This window comes from Asterias amurensis, chromosome 19, assembly GCF_032118995.1.
Source record: "Asterias amurensis chromosome 19, ASM3211899v1".
Classification (NCBI taxonomy): Eukaryota; Metazoa; Echinodermata; class Asteroidea; order Forcipulatida; family Asteriidae; genus Asterias; species Asterias amurensis.
The window spans coordinates 9,028,105-9,041,832 of NC_092666.1; the positions used below are offsets into that span (position 1 = coordinate 9,028,105).

Consider the following 13,728-nt stretch of genomic DNA (forward strand, 5'->3'; position numbering starts at 1 on the left):
AACCTGAAGTTGCTCAATTTCTCACACTGCTTGTCGACCATGACCTACAGCAACATGTCTATGGAGCCACCCACAAATATGGTCACACACTTGACCTTGTGATATCGCGTCAAGCGGATACCCTCGTGCAAAACTGTAACAGTGTCAATAATCTCTACTCGGATCATCATGTTATTGTATGCATCATTGACCATGCCAAACCTACTCGACAGTTGGTACAATCGAAGGTTAGGAACTACCGCACCCTCGACACTGATTCATTCACCAATGATCTTACCCGGTCTTTTCAGCTGTTTCCATACGACAGTTGCCCCAGTGATCAACTTTTATTTTATGACAACGCTGTCCTCGGTGTTCTTGATGCTCACTGCCCCGTCAAGATAAGGACACGCAGGTTTAAACAACAGCAACCTTGGTATACGAATGACATTCACCTCGCAAGACGCAACCGCAGACAACTTGAGAGAAAATGGCGTAAAACCAGACATCCTGATGACCACCATGCGTATGTGAGTCAGATCAACTCACTTACCAAGCTCATACGTCATGAAAAGTCGAAGTACTTCAAGGCCCATCTTTCATCTGCTGACACAAAAGCGGTGTTTCAAACTATCAACTCACTGTTAAACAAAGGGGCTCCTCCCCTTCCATCTGGCCAACCCTTGAAAACATTGAGCAACCGGTTTGCAACTTTCTTCAAAGACAAAGTTGCCAAAATAAGATCTAACATCATGTGTTCACTCACCCACACCCCTGAACCCGTTTCACTCCAGCATGCTGATTGCCTAGTACAAGTACCTCAACTCTCTGACTTCCCCCTTGCCGATGAGGACGAGGTCCTCAGACTCATTAGCAAAGCACCGAGCAAGTCATGCGACCTGGACCCTCTCCCGACATGGATGTTGAAATTGAATACCGGGACTCTCCTCTCTGCTCTGGTTTCAATCGTCAATAGCTCGCTTGCCACAGGTTCCTTCCCATCGAGCCTCAAGGAAGCCGTAGTATCTCCCATTCTAAAGAAGCCCGGGCTAGACGTGAACAATCTCAAGAACTATAGACCGGTTTCTAACTTGGCATTTATATCGAAACTGATTGAAAAGGTTGCTTTAACTCGTATCAATGATCATCTTTGTACTAATATGTTGTTTCAGAAGTTTCAGTCTGCTTACAGGTCTGGCCACAGCACTGAGACGGCATTGCTGAGAATCAAGAGTGACATAATGCGTGCTCTTGATGATCGGCAGGCTGTTTTCGTGGTGTTGCTGGATCTGTCGGCGGCGTTCGATACCATTGATTATGTTTCCCTCTTGGATAGATTATATAATGTTTTTGGGTTAACAGGTCATGTTCAACAGTGGTTTCATTCATACCTTGTTGGTCGCACTAATAGAGTTAAGGTTGCTAGTGAGCTATCTGACCCCCAGGTATTGGAGTTCGGTTTACCACAAGGTTCTGTGGTAGGGCCTCAGCTGTTTTCCCTATTTACTTATCCCCTGGCCACAATTATTGAACGGTTTGAGCACATTCGCTATCACTTCTATGCTGACGATACCCAGCTGTACATTCAATTTAATCCCAACAACCCTGGTGAAATCAATCAAGCTCTTTCCACATTGTCGCAATGTATAATGGACATAAAACAATGGATGTTAAGCAACATGCTTCAACTCAACGATTCCAAAACTGATTTCTTTGTCTGTGCCAACAGTAGATGTCTCAGTTCGCTATCTGATGTTTCCCTCCAAGTAGACTCCGAAATCATCCAGCCTTCCACGAATATCAGAAATCTTGGAGTGGAGTTTGACCAGGCCATGCGGATGTCCGACCAAGTCACTTCTATTTGCCGATCCGTTAATTTCAGTCTACGTAACCTTTCTCGGATAAGAATGTACATTGATAAGCCCACATGCCATGCTGCTGTTAGAGCCCTTGTAACGTCTCGTCTCGATTATGCTAACTCTCTTCTCTATGGAATATCATCTGTTGACTGTCAACGCCTTCAACGGCTCCAAAATCGTGCAGCTAAACTGATCTACCAGGCCAAGAAATATGACAGAGTCACTCCCATTCTTCACGATCTTCACTGGCTGACAGTCTCCAACCGTATCAACTTTAAAATACTTACCCTGGTCTTCAAATGTCTCAATACCGCCTCTGCGCCTTCATACCTAACGGATCTCATTCAGTTGTACAAACCTAACAGATACCTCCGGTCATCTACTGACACCAGACTACTTGCCATCCCCAAAACACGCACCACTACTGGTGAAAAAAGCTTCCACGCTGCTGCCCCCAAACTCTGGAATGATTTACCTCACAGCATCCGCCACTCTAGCTCACTAGCAGCCTTCAAGAAATCTCTCAAAACCCACCTGTTCACCTGATTTGCTAGCTTTTATTTATTCTTTGCTCTTTGTTTATTTTGTGTGTACAGCGCTGTGGTACTTTCCCCTGTTAGTTAGAGCGCTTTATAAATACCTTGTATTATTATTATTATTATTATTATGTGTTTTGATTGGTCCAGGGTAACGTTTGTCAGCTGCACTGTCGTTTGTCTGCAAGCGATTTTGTATAATGTTTAGTTATTGTTATTTTGTATTGTTATTATTTATTTATTTATTCGGCTTTAAAAAGAGTTTCATTCAAAGAAAAAAATAACCTTGGTAAAGTGAAAAATAAAAAGAATACAAAATAAATTAGCAAATAAATAAATGTCCGAAAAAAAGAGAAAAAAAATACGCCCCTAAATAAACAAATAAATATATAAATAAATAGAAACTGTTTGTATAACTTATGTACATAAAGTGTTTTTTAATATGTATAATATGCGTATGATTAGACTGCGAATCTCTGTGTGGGATGAATGCGATGTCAAAGGTACATTTTGTATTGAATGGGTCTGACGTATTAATTCACGAGCCTCGGGCCCTTGAAGTGTGACATCAGATATAAACCAGGCTACCATAAACAAAACTAGTCCCTGGTTCAGATTCTCTCATCGCCCTCGGGCCATTCAGTGTGACATCAGATATAAACCAGGCTACCTACCATAAACAAAACTAGTCCCTGGTTCAGATTCTCTCATCGCCCTCGGGCCATTCAGTGTGACATCAGATATAAACCAGACTACCATAGACAAAACTAGTCCCTCGTTCAGATTCTCTCATCGCCCTCGGGCCATTCAGTGTGACATCAGATATAAACCAGGCTACCATAAACAAAACTAGTCCCTCGTTCAGATTCTCTCATCACCCTCTCGACCTTCGACCCCAGATCGCCAAAACCTCGGTCGTATAAAAGTGTGAAAATGAGCGACCCCCAACCAGTTTTATTGTGATTGGACGTGATTATTTGACTCACGGGGTTGAAAGATCTTTGAAGGTTGTATAAACCACGAATCCACCCAGTACCTCAACTAAAAAAAAAGCACTTGGATACTTAAAGGGAATATTGAGGGGAATTAATATTTAATTCAACTTCAGTGAAATTTACTTTAGGCTATTGTTCACAGACGGGAAATTCATTTCGGCCTTTACATCATTAAGTTAAAATTAAAAAAATTACAATTCGTTAAAATGTACCATTACTTTACAAAATTACATTATGGCACTGTACAAATTTGGTAAATTGTCAAAGACCAGTTTTCTCACATGGTGTATTTTAACATAATATGCATAATGCGGTTTTGTTTTACTTAATTGGTCGGTGAATTTGCCAGTTAGAGAATAATGAAAGAAAAAACAAAAAGGGCTTCGGGCCTGAAGATTTGTTATATTTGAGTGAAAAAATATCCTCAAAGACTACGTTACGTGAGCCGTTTCTCATGATAGTGTCTTGTACTATCAAACAGCTCTTTATTACTTGCAACCAAGTAAGTTTTATGCTAACAATTATTTGTTAGTGTACAGTGCCTTTAAATCAACCACAATAATTCAGTATAAAAGGATACTCAAAAAGTTCAATAGAAACATATAGATGCTAAAAGTTTTGACATTTAAAAGAAATTATAACAAAGTAAATACAGCATTTCCATTATAAAACAAAATTGAACCATGCATGTCGCTTGGTCTCTGTAAATGTTGTCTGAAATAATCATCGTTCCAATTGTTCAACCATAAAAATCCGGATAGCTGAGGGGACCAAAGGCTTGGTATACCACAAAATGTAGGAACTGACGGATATTGTTTGTCCAGAATTGTCGACTGCTATAAATTGATATTAGGTCTTGAAATCATGATCAACAAGCCCTGGAGCGTTGCCTTCAAATTATTTTACAGGGCCCTCATAAAGTACAATTGGGGCAATCAACAAGCTGTGCTCCATATCCAAGCTTCTTGTACATTTATGTTTCCTCCTTATATGTATTTACATCTTCAATCTTCTGTGTATAATATTGTAAAGTTTTCTTGTGTTTAGATTTTCAAATAAAGTTCAGTGCTTAATTTCAACCGAGTCTCAGTTTATATTTGGTTGACATATTTATGGCTTTTTACGTGTATTTTTGAAACTTTGTGAGGTATTTTCCAATCTATGGCATCGACACAAGTATCGAAGCTGTTCAATTTTGACGACACACCACCGAAGAATGAAAAATGATTGATTGTAATAATAGTCCAGAAAAGAAACGCCTCCGGTGACGGAAGCAGATTTCACGGCAAATGTTTGTCCCGTTGCCATGGTTACGAAGTAACTAGGTCAGGATGTCGAGTTAGTTGATTGTTGCGTTCCCGCACCTCTCGATGTATCAATTTTAGTCACGTCGGCTTTTTTTTTTTTTTACAATAAAGTGTGAATAAACCGATTAGTCCTCGACATTGGTTTGTTTGTTTATTTGTTTGTTTATTTGTTCGGTGGTGTCAAGGTTGATTTCGCCTACACTTTCATCAGAGATCTGAGGCTACCGCACGGTAGAAATAATTCGTTACGCACGATGGTTCCAAACTCAACAATCTAAATTGGAAAACAGAAATTAAGAAGACTTCTAAAATGAACTTGTTAAACCAAATGTGAGCGTTTATGTTTATTTATTCGGTGCTGTATAAATATTATGTTATTAGCTGTGTGTGTGCATTTAACAGACATGAAAACTCTTTTAACTAATAAAGGGAATTTGCACCGACCATTGTATACAGAAACAAAAACGAAACAACAATTAACATTGTAAACGGACCACAAAAACAAACGAACATTAAAAACACATACAAACAAACAAAAACAACAACAAGCAACAATAACAAAAATAAGAACAACAACACCGACAACAACAACAACAACAACAACAACAACAACAACAACACCAACAACAGCAAAAGCAGCGAAACTTTTCAGTGTACCTTAGCATGTCAAATAATTATTCTTGCAAAGGTATAGGAATAATTTTCAACGCAGTCTCTGCACTGCTCTCTTCATCTTTTACATCACTGACATAAAACTGGCGACATGCATTAAACTTTACTCTAATCTTTTGACTGTTCAAAAAGCACAACCATGTATTGTAAATTGTACCTATAACGTTTATTACTATTAAACTATACTATTATAGACACAAAAAAATCCCCCAAACCACAGAAATACTTTCCAGCAAAAAAGGGCAACCTGATGAATTATGAAGGTGAACAAAAACCAACCATTGTATTAATTTGTAAAAAGGGGGGATCACTGTGGTATGGAACGAGCCACATACCACGGTCCGCTAGGTTTCAAAAGACTGCGGGTTGTTACACTTGCATTTGCACGTGCGTTGTCAAGCTATTTTTATCCCACAGGGCGCAATACTAAAGTTCTTAAAGGAACACATTGCCTTGGATCGGTCGAGTTGGTCTTTGAAAAGCGTTTGTAACCGTTTTTTATAAAATGCATATGGGTAGAAAGATGTTGCAAAAGTAGAATACAATGATCCACACAAACATGCCTCGAAATTGCGTGGTTTTCCTTTTACCTCGTCGACTAACACGTCGGCCATTTATGGGGGTCAAAATTTTGACTCCCATAAATGGCCGACCGTGTTAGTTCGCACAGTAGAAGGAAAACCACGCAATTTCGAGGCAAACTTGTGTGGATCATTGTATTCTACTTTTAAAACATCTTTCCAACCATATGCATTATATAAAAAACGGTTACAAACGCTTTTGTTTTGACCAACTCGTCCGATCCAAGGCAACGTGTTCCTTTAATACCATGTTTTTATGAAACGTCAGTAGCCGTGTTGATCAAATTGAATGTGTTGAGTTACGGCACGCTGCTCCTGCACTTGGAGAATGTTATACCAAAAGGTGATGCCGTGGTGTTGTTGGACTATGAATTAGGAACTGCGTCCAAACACCAGTGTGACCACGTCGGTTCAAGGTGAAGTCTTGACTTTACTAAAGGTAGGTTTTAAAACAATTCACTTTAAAATGTAACGGGAATTCGCTGTGTTACTTTACTCAATGCAACATTAATGTATAGTTTAGACTGAGTTGTTGGTACAGTAGAACATTAGTCGTGTAGTTCTCAATACTATGGGGCGCCGTCTGTCAATTAATTGTTTGGCACTTTTAAGGCATGTTTTTACCATGGTTTATAGCAATTAGATGTAAACCATAGAAAGTGTTGCCAAATCCTTTTTATGGTTTACATACCAGTAGTATTTGATGTGTGTAAGTTTATGGTTTACAAACCATGAACATGCAACAAACATTTGTAAATCATGGTTCATAAACCATGGAAACTTTACGCATCTTTAAAACATGGTTTATAAACCAGAAAAATTAAGCATCAAATTCATGGTTTACAAATCATGGTTTATAAACCATGAAAATTGGGTCATCTTAAAAACATGGTTTATAAACCATAAAAATTGAAGCATGAAAATCATGGTTTATAAACCATAAAAATGGGAGCACGAAAATCATGGTTTAAAAATTATGGTTTATAAACCATAAAAATTGAGGCTTTTAAAAAACATGGTTTATAAACCATGAAAATTGAAACATGAAAATCATGGTTTATAAACCATAAAAATCGTAGCATGAAAAACGTGGTTACAAATCATGGTTTATAAACCATGAAAGTTGAGGCATCTTGAAAACATGGTTTATAAACCATGAAAATTGAAAATTGGAACTCATGGTTTATAAACATAAACATACGTGAAGTACAATTGCATCATCAAGTTTTACGGGTGGCTCAAGTTTTACAGCTAAAACAATTCATTTTGAAATATAATTGGAGTTCTCTGGGTTGACTTATTCAATATCATATTAATGTTATATGGTTCACATTTGTTTTTGGTAGAGTAGAACATGTTCGCATTATTGTAGATTGCAACACAACGTAAAACACAAGTGCACCAAGTTACAATTCGAGGTTTTAAGTCTTGGCTTTATTGAAGATAGCTTAATTCTGTATGTAACGAAGATTGCTGGATTTAATGTTTAGTTCATTGTGGTTTTTAGGAAAATTTAACAATGCTTTTTATTGCATCATCGATGACTAAATTGAGCCAATTTTCACTGGTTTGTCATGTAATGCATATATATGCCGATGAGATCAAGTGTGGATATTGGTCTTTGACAATTACTATACAAGTAAACCCATGTCTTTAAACCATCAAGCTAGTAGCCTAAAGTGAGTGTAACCACGAATAAGTACAACCCTAGTCTTCCCCGAGATTCAGTAATATTTTGTGACATTTATGGACAATTGCACTTGGGTCATATATAGTATACCGCTTTAGTGAAAAAAAAAAAATCTCATTCAAAATGAAAAAGCTATTAGACATTATTACAGTGTGCCATTAACCTTTAGTGTCACGTCAAGAGATAAAAAAAAAAACAAGTGTTTTCGTTGGAGCGAGACAGATGAGTATCCAGGTTTGAAAGCAGAGGGCCTCGGCCTGCATTGATGGTAGACCATGAGATGATACCCCCCCCCCCCCCTAACCCAACCCCACAAAAAACATTGGCAGCTAAGGGAATTATTGATACCAGTTTCTAGATTTTAGACTGGAATAGTTCCGGGTCACTGACTGTTCACACTACTCTATTTCCCTGAGTTGTCCCCGGGGGAATAATGACCAGTATTTCCACACTATGATCACTCTAACCCCTGGTGCTCCCCCAACCCTACCCGGGTCTGCCCCGGCAAATTGGCATACCCCCGGGAAGAGCAACCCCTGCTCCGGAGTAAAGGGGAAAGCGGTAAGTGCAGCCAGAACCCCGTGGAAAAGGGCCCATAGGCGGGGACAGTGCGTACGTGCGCTGGGGACAACTGTCATCCTGTGGGGTGAAAAGTTACATGGCCTCCCCAGTGCCGTATTCAACAGAGACAAGAGAAACAGTGATTAGGGCTATTGCCTAAAAATGTGCTCCAGTGGCCTCGACATCGAAACTTACTGATGTTTTTATATCTAAAACCAAATTCTCAAACATTCCGTGAGAGCATGGAGGTAGAACATTGAAAGACCCCCCCCCCCCACATACAACCTCCCACATCATCATATTATGCCTGTTTCAATTGCTGCACTTCAAATAACTAATCGCAGACAGGAATACAATTCCCTGGAAAAACCAATAAGTTTGTGTTGTTTTCACTAAGAACGGGGCCACCACCTTATTTGAAAATAATTACAAGTTGCTTAAAGGCAGTGGGCACTATTGGTAATTACTCAAAATAGTTATCAGCATAAAACCTTACTTGGTAACGAGTAATGGGGAGAGGTTGATAGTATAAAACATTGTGAGAAACCGCTCCCTCTGAAGTGACTTGGTTTTCGAGAAAGAAATAAATTTCCACGAATTTGATTTCGAGACCTCAAGTTTAGAATTTGAGGTCTCGAAATCATGCATCTGAAAGCACACAACTTCGTGTGACAAGGGTGTTTTTTTCTTTCATAATTAACTCGCAACTCCGACGACCATCCGAGCTCAAATTTTCACAGGTTTGTTATGTTATGCATATGTTGAGATACAGCAAGTGAGAAGAGTGGTCTTTGACAATTACCAGTAGTGTCCAGTGTCTTTAATGACGTGTTTATTGAAAACTGTAGAGACTCCATTAATGCACCATTCCAGTAATAATATTAAGAAAAATGAAAATCCATTTTAAATGAAACATCAGAGTGTGTGGTTTCTGTTTAACGCGAGCCAACCATAGAGTGCCCCTTTAACCTTCCAGACTTCGAGACTGTTCTGGCTTGATTTCAACAGACAGGTGAAACTTGAACTGCGCGCCAGAAGGTAAAAACACGAGGAAAAAAGTCAGCTCGCTAGACTAGAAGTTACTCTCTGCGTGGCTTCTTCAGCTTTGACCACCAGAGAGTGCTCAGCATATCCTGACCAGTAATTCTCTGTTTGTTCAAGAATTTTATCAGCAATTTGTCGACCTTCAGACCCTGTGATACGTTTACAGAGAGGGGAAAAAAGGTATCAGAGAGTGCAAATTCTGAATGAGATAGCCTTTGGGAAGTGTGGTCGGTGCAGTGTTGTAATGACGTTATGCGATAGGGGCAGCACCAGGGTATAGAATTGGTTTAATGTACAACTTATGTTGTTGCTGTTTGATTTGATGAAATCACGCTGTGACACTTTTTCACATTGGTGGCGGCGTGTGTGATAGCATGCGGAGCCTTAGTTCTATTGGTAAAGCTATGGAGCAATGGTAAGGAATACCTGGTCTACAGGGATCGAGCCTGAAATGTGGTTTACTACATCTACAAGCATGCGTCATTTCAATGATGCCACAAATTGGAATAACCTGACATGGAATACACGAAGGGAATGTTGAGGCGTACCATGGAACACTAATACCGACGTAAACGATCAAATCACGGCGCACTGTCCCAGCCGTCCACGCTACCTCTCTACGTGTTTGCACTGTACTCTGTTTACAAAAGAATGGAACCAAAAAGCTAAGGTATGCTTTGTATTGTTCAACTTTTCATGTTATCTCTCTCTGCTAGATAAACTACGGTAAAGTAGGGGTCAAAATATTAGTCAGTTTTACTGTTGGCATTTTCTGAATACATCGTGGACTATTACCGCTTATTCATCCGTGAACATTCCATGACTTTGATCGTCATTCATTCACTTAAAGACATTGTACACCTTTGGTAATTGTCAAGACTTTCTCACTTTGTGTGTCTCAACATTATGCACAACATAACGAACCTGTGACAATTTGAACTCAATTGGTCGTCGAAGTTGCGAGATAATAATGGAAGAAAAAAACACCCTAATTGTCACACGAAGTTGTGTGCTTTTCTAATCTAATTCTGAAATCTAATTCTGAGGTCTCGAGATCAAATTCAAATGTTTTAGTAGAAATACTTCCTTCTCGAAAACTATGTTACTTCAGAGGGAGCCGTTTCTCACAATGTTTTATACTACAGCTCTCCAGTGCTTGTTACCAAAGAAGTAAGTTGTATGCTTACAATTATTTCGAGAGTGTTCATATTCTGTTTGATCAACCTTTTACATGAAGTAACAACCCTGTGAAAATGTTGGCTTAATCCGTAAAAAACAGTGAAAACTTCCCCCTTTTTGGAACACACATAGTCCCATCTTTGTTCTAACAATTAACCGAAATTAGCTTTGGCTTTGAAAAAAAAAATGGGTGGTTTTCTTCTACAGTATTCTCGAATATGACTTTATTTCAGAGGGAAATATTTCACAGAAAAACATTTTGAGTGACCTTTCCGAGGCTGAAAATAAACAATGATGTTTATTATCCTATACAAAACTGTGTGACACATTCAGTAATGGGGAGAGGTTGATAGTACAAATCATTGTGAGAAACAGCTCCCTCTGAAGTGAAGTTATTTTCGATCAAGAAGCAATTTTCCACGAATTTGATTTCGAGACCTTAAGTTTAGAATTTGAGGTCTCGAAGTCAAGCATCAGAAAGCACACAACCCCGTGTGACAAGGGTGTTTTTTCTTTCGTTATTATCTCGCAACTTCGACGACCGATTGAGCTCAAATTTTCACAGGTTTGTTATTTTATGCATATGTTGAGATACACCAAGTGAAAAGACTGGTCTTTGACAATTACCAATAGTGTCAAGTGTCTTTAAAGCCCGGTTCATACTTCCTGCGAATGCGAATGCGAAGTGAATTTTGGTGACGCAACAATCGGTACGCGCTCCATTTTCCCTTTTGACTCAATGAAATTCGCATCGCACGAAGAAGCATTCGCAGGAAGTATGAACCGGGCTGAACAGGGTTTCTTGCAAATCTTTCCCATCTCTTATTTGACGCCACCATTCTCAGGTTGGTGTTTATAAGGGAGAAGAAAATAACAGATAAGGAGAGTTTTCATTTAATTGTATCTATACAGTTCTGGTTTTTGACTGGATAGTTGAACTCTTTCAAGTAATCCATACTTTAGCGTTAAGCAAGGACCTTGTTATACTAACCTTGTGGGACTTGTAAAACTATTTTTGCTGAGTTTTGTTTCAAGGTATTTTACCTTCGATAATTCATCGTGGGGCTAACATAGTTCATTTATTAACATCACTTGACTTCATTGTTATAATGGGAAGGTACGTTTGGTAATCACTATAAAAATAAATGACAATAAAAGTACAACAGGTTACGATAGTATCAAGCATTTTTTTGAATCGTTTTACTTTTGAAGTATGTGGTTATTGACACAAAGATATCAGTTGTTTTTCCCAAAAACTGAATCTGCGAAGTGTAACCGTCTCTCAGTTTGTGTATTATGGACATAAATCGCTCCTGATTTTAGGCGATATATAAAAAACGTGACCATCTTGTGAATTGACTTTTTATGGGTCAGTTCTATTGTACATAACTGCATTTATATGTATTTGTTTTTTGTTGTTAATCTCCTGACGATGACTAGAGCAAGCTAGTCGAAACGTTGAGACCAAACCCAAGAACTGACTCCGTGGTAGTATACAGAAAGTTACGATCCTATAAGCTAAAGTAGTAGCCCCATCCTATTTCTATACCATTCGTCCAGGTAATAGTTAATAAGCAGGATAGTTCTGTTCAGAACTGAGAAGTCTCCCGAACACCCGAACAATCTACTCCGCGGTAGTAGAATAAAGCAAGACTGTTCTCTAAGAACAAACTCTACCTGGCAAGAAGATACACACATTATGTTACCGCAAACCAAATATATATTGATACCTCACGATGCAATGCCTCAAATCCTATATATGCATTTATATGATTAAAAACAATCGAACGACTCAAAAAACCGAACGTACATTTCACCTTTAATTTTGGCACACCGGGCTATTAAGACTTTTAATTGTTGACTATTTCGTCTAATCTGTATGTATTGTACAAAGCCACCCGCTCGAAACGATAATTAATCTGCCACAATTTTAACTATAAACCCTTATAAAATGTCCTAGATATCATGTTTCTATTCATTTAAATCTATGACCAAATCCGTGGGTTTTCAAAAAATTCCTTTCGCGCAAGTTGTTTTCATTAGCCGTTTTGATGTATGGTGGACACTCTATGCTAAAATAGTGCACTGTTTGGTTTGGGTGTATACAGACAAATTTGTTGTGTCCACCGCACCTCAAAATGGCTTACTGTTGGTCTATTTGTCGTGAACATCCAAACCCCTGCATGGTCCATAAACAAATTGTATATAAGATTTTGTGTTTCTAAGCATTTTTAGCAAGTCACAGTTTTCTGTTTGGATGGGCAGTTAATCAGCCATGTGATCCAAGCCAAAGACCGAATTTTGAACCCTGTTAGTAAAATTATTCAGAGATACCTCAAAGGATCATATACGTTGGGTACCCGGTAAAGTATATATCATCAGCTTTGGGTAGTATTTTGAGAAGTGCATGCGGTCAGGGACAGATACATCAGGCTCGACAGATATATCACCTGTTATCCACAAAATGTTGAATGTTTCATTTTTGATGTTTACTATATTTTGATTATAACCACATATATTTTGATAAATTACCAAAAGTGACCAGTGCCTTTAAGCAAACACACCAAAACAAACAAACAAACAAACAACAAACAGACAAACAAACAAACAAACAAACAAACAAACAAACAAACAAACAAACAAACAAACAAACAAACAAACAAACAAACAAACAAACAAACAAACCAGCAAACAAACCAGCAAACAAACAAACCTAGTGTTGATAGTATAATTGTGTCCAACATATCTCAAAATGGCTTATTAGAATGATTGACCTTCGAAATCAAATACTTTTTCAAGTTAGCAGGGCTGCCCGATCGTACTCTGTGTCAAAAAAAGACCACAAACTGTCTTTCAAACCGGCGTCTTTCAACCAGTAATAACTCATTAAAACGTAGTAAGGGCTTTTCTACTTCACCAAATCAATTTATTTTTCATCTAAAAGAGCTTATGTCCCTACATGATGTATTCGTTCACCCATTACGTTTTGACTTTACGCATGATTTGGCGATTTCAGGGTCCGTTAAACCACTCAGGCTCGACGGGCGATCGCGTCGTCATGACCCATCACCCCACCCACTTAGCGGACCATGGTTGAGTTCTATCCTCGGTGTCTCGGATCACTCAGATTGTAACATTTCTGCAACTCGTGGTCTGCGCAGGGAAAACGAAACCAAGATTTCACTTTTATTTCTTCTGGAACTAGTTTAGCAAAAAATGGCTAGGTGTGCAACATGGATTGGTAACAATATTTCACTAGTTAATAAATCAGGTATACAAATCCGAACGCACTCATTGTTTGACAATTAAAAAAAAAATTGTTTAA

At 38.5% G+C, this 13,728-nt stretch overlaps 1 protein-coding gene across 3 annotated transcripts in view; it reads left to right on the forward strand.

The window, feature by feature from the left end:
- The first annotated feature begins 6,244 nt into the window (after positions 1-6,244).
- LOC139951287 (dixin-like) overlaps positions 6,245-13,728 on the forward strand; it is an 81,476-nt gene continuing 73,992 nt past the window's right edge. The window contains exon 1 of one of the 3 annotated variants that reach the window (XM_071950095.1): positions 6,245-6,368. The gene's annotated coding sequence lies outside the window, so the exon portion shown is untranslated. Of the gene's footprint in view, positions 6,369-9,419; positions 9,895-13,728 lie in introns of those variants that run through there. The other 2 variants (XM_071950096.1, XM_071950094.1) reach the window with 2 other exon arrangements.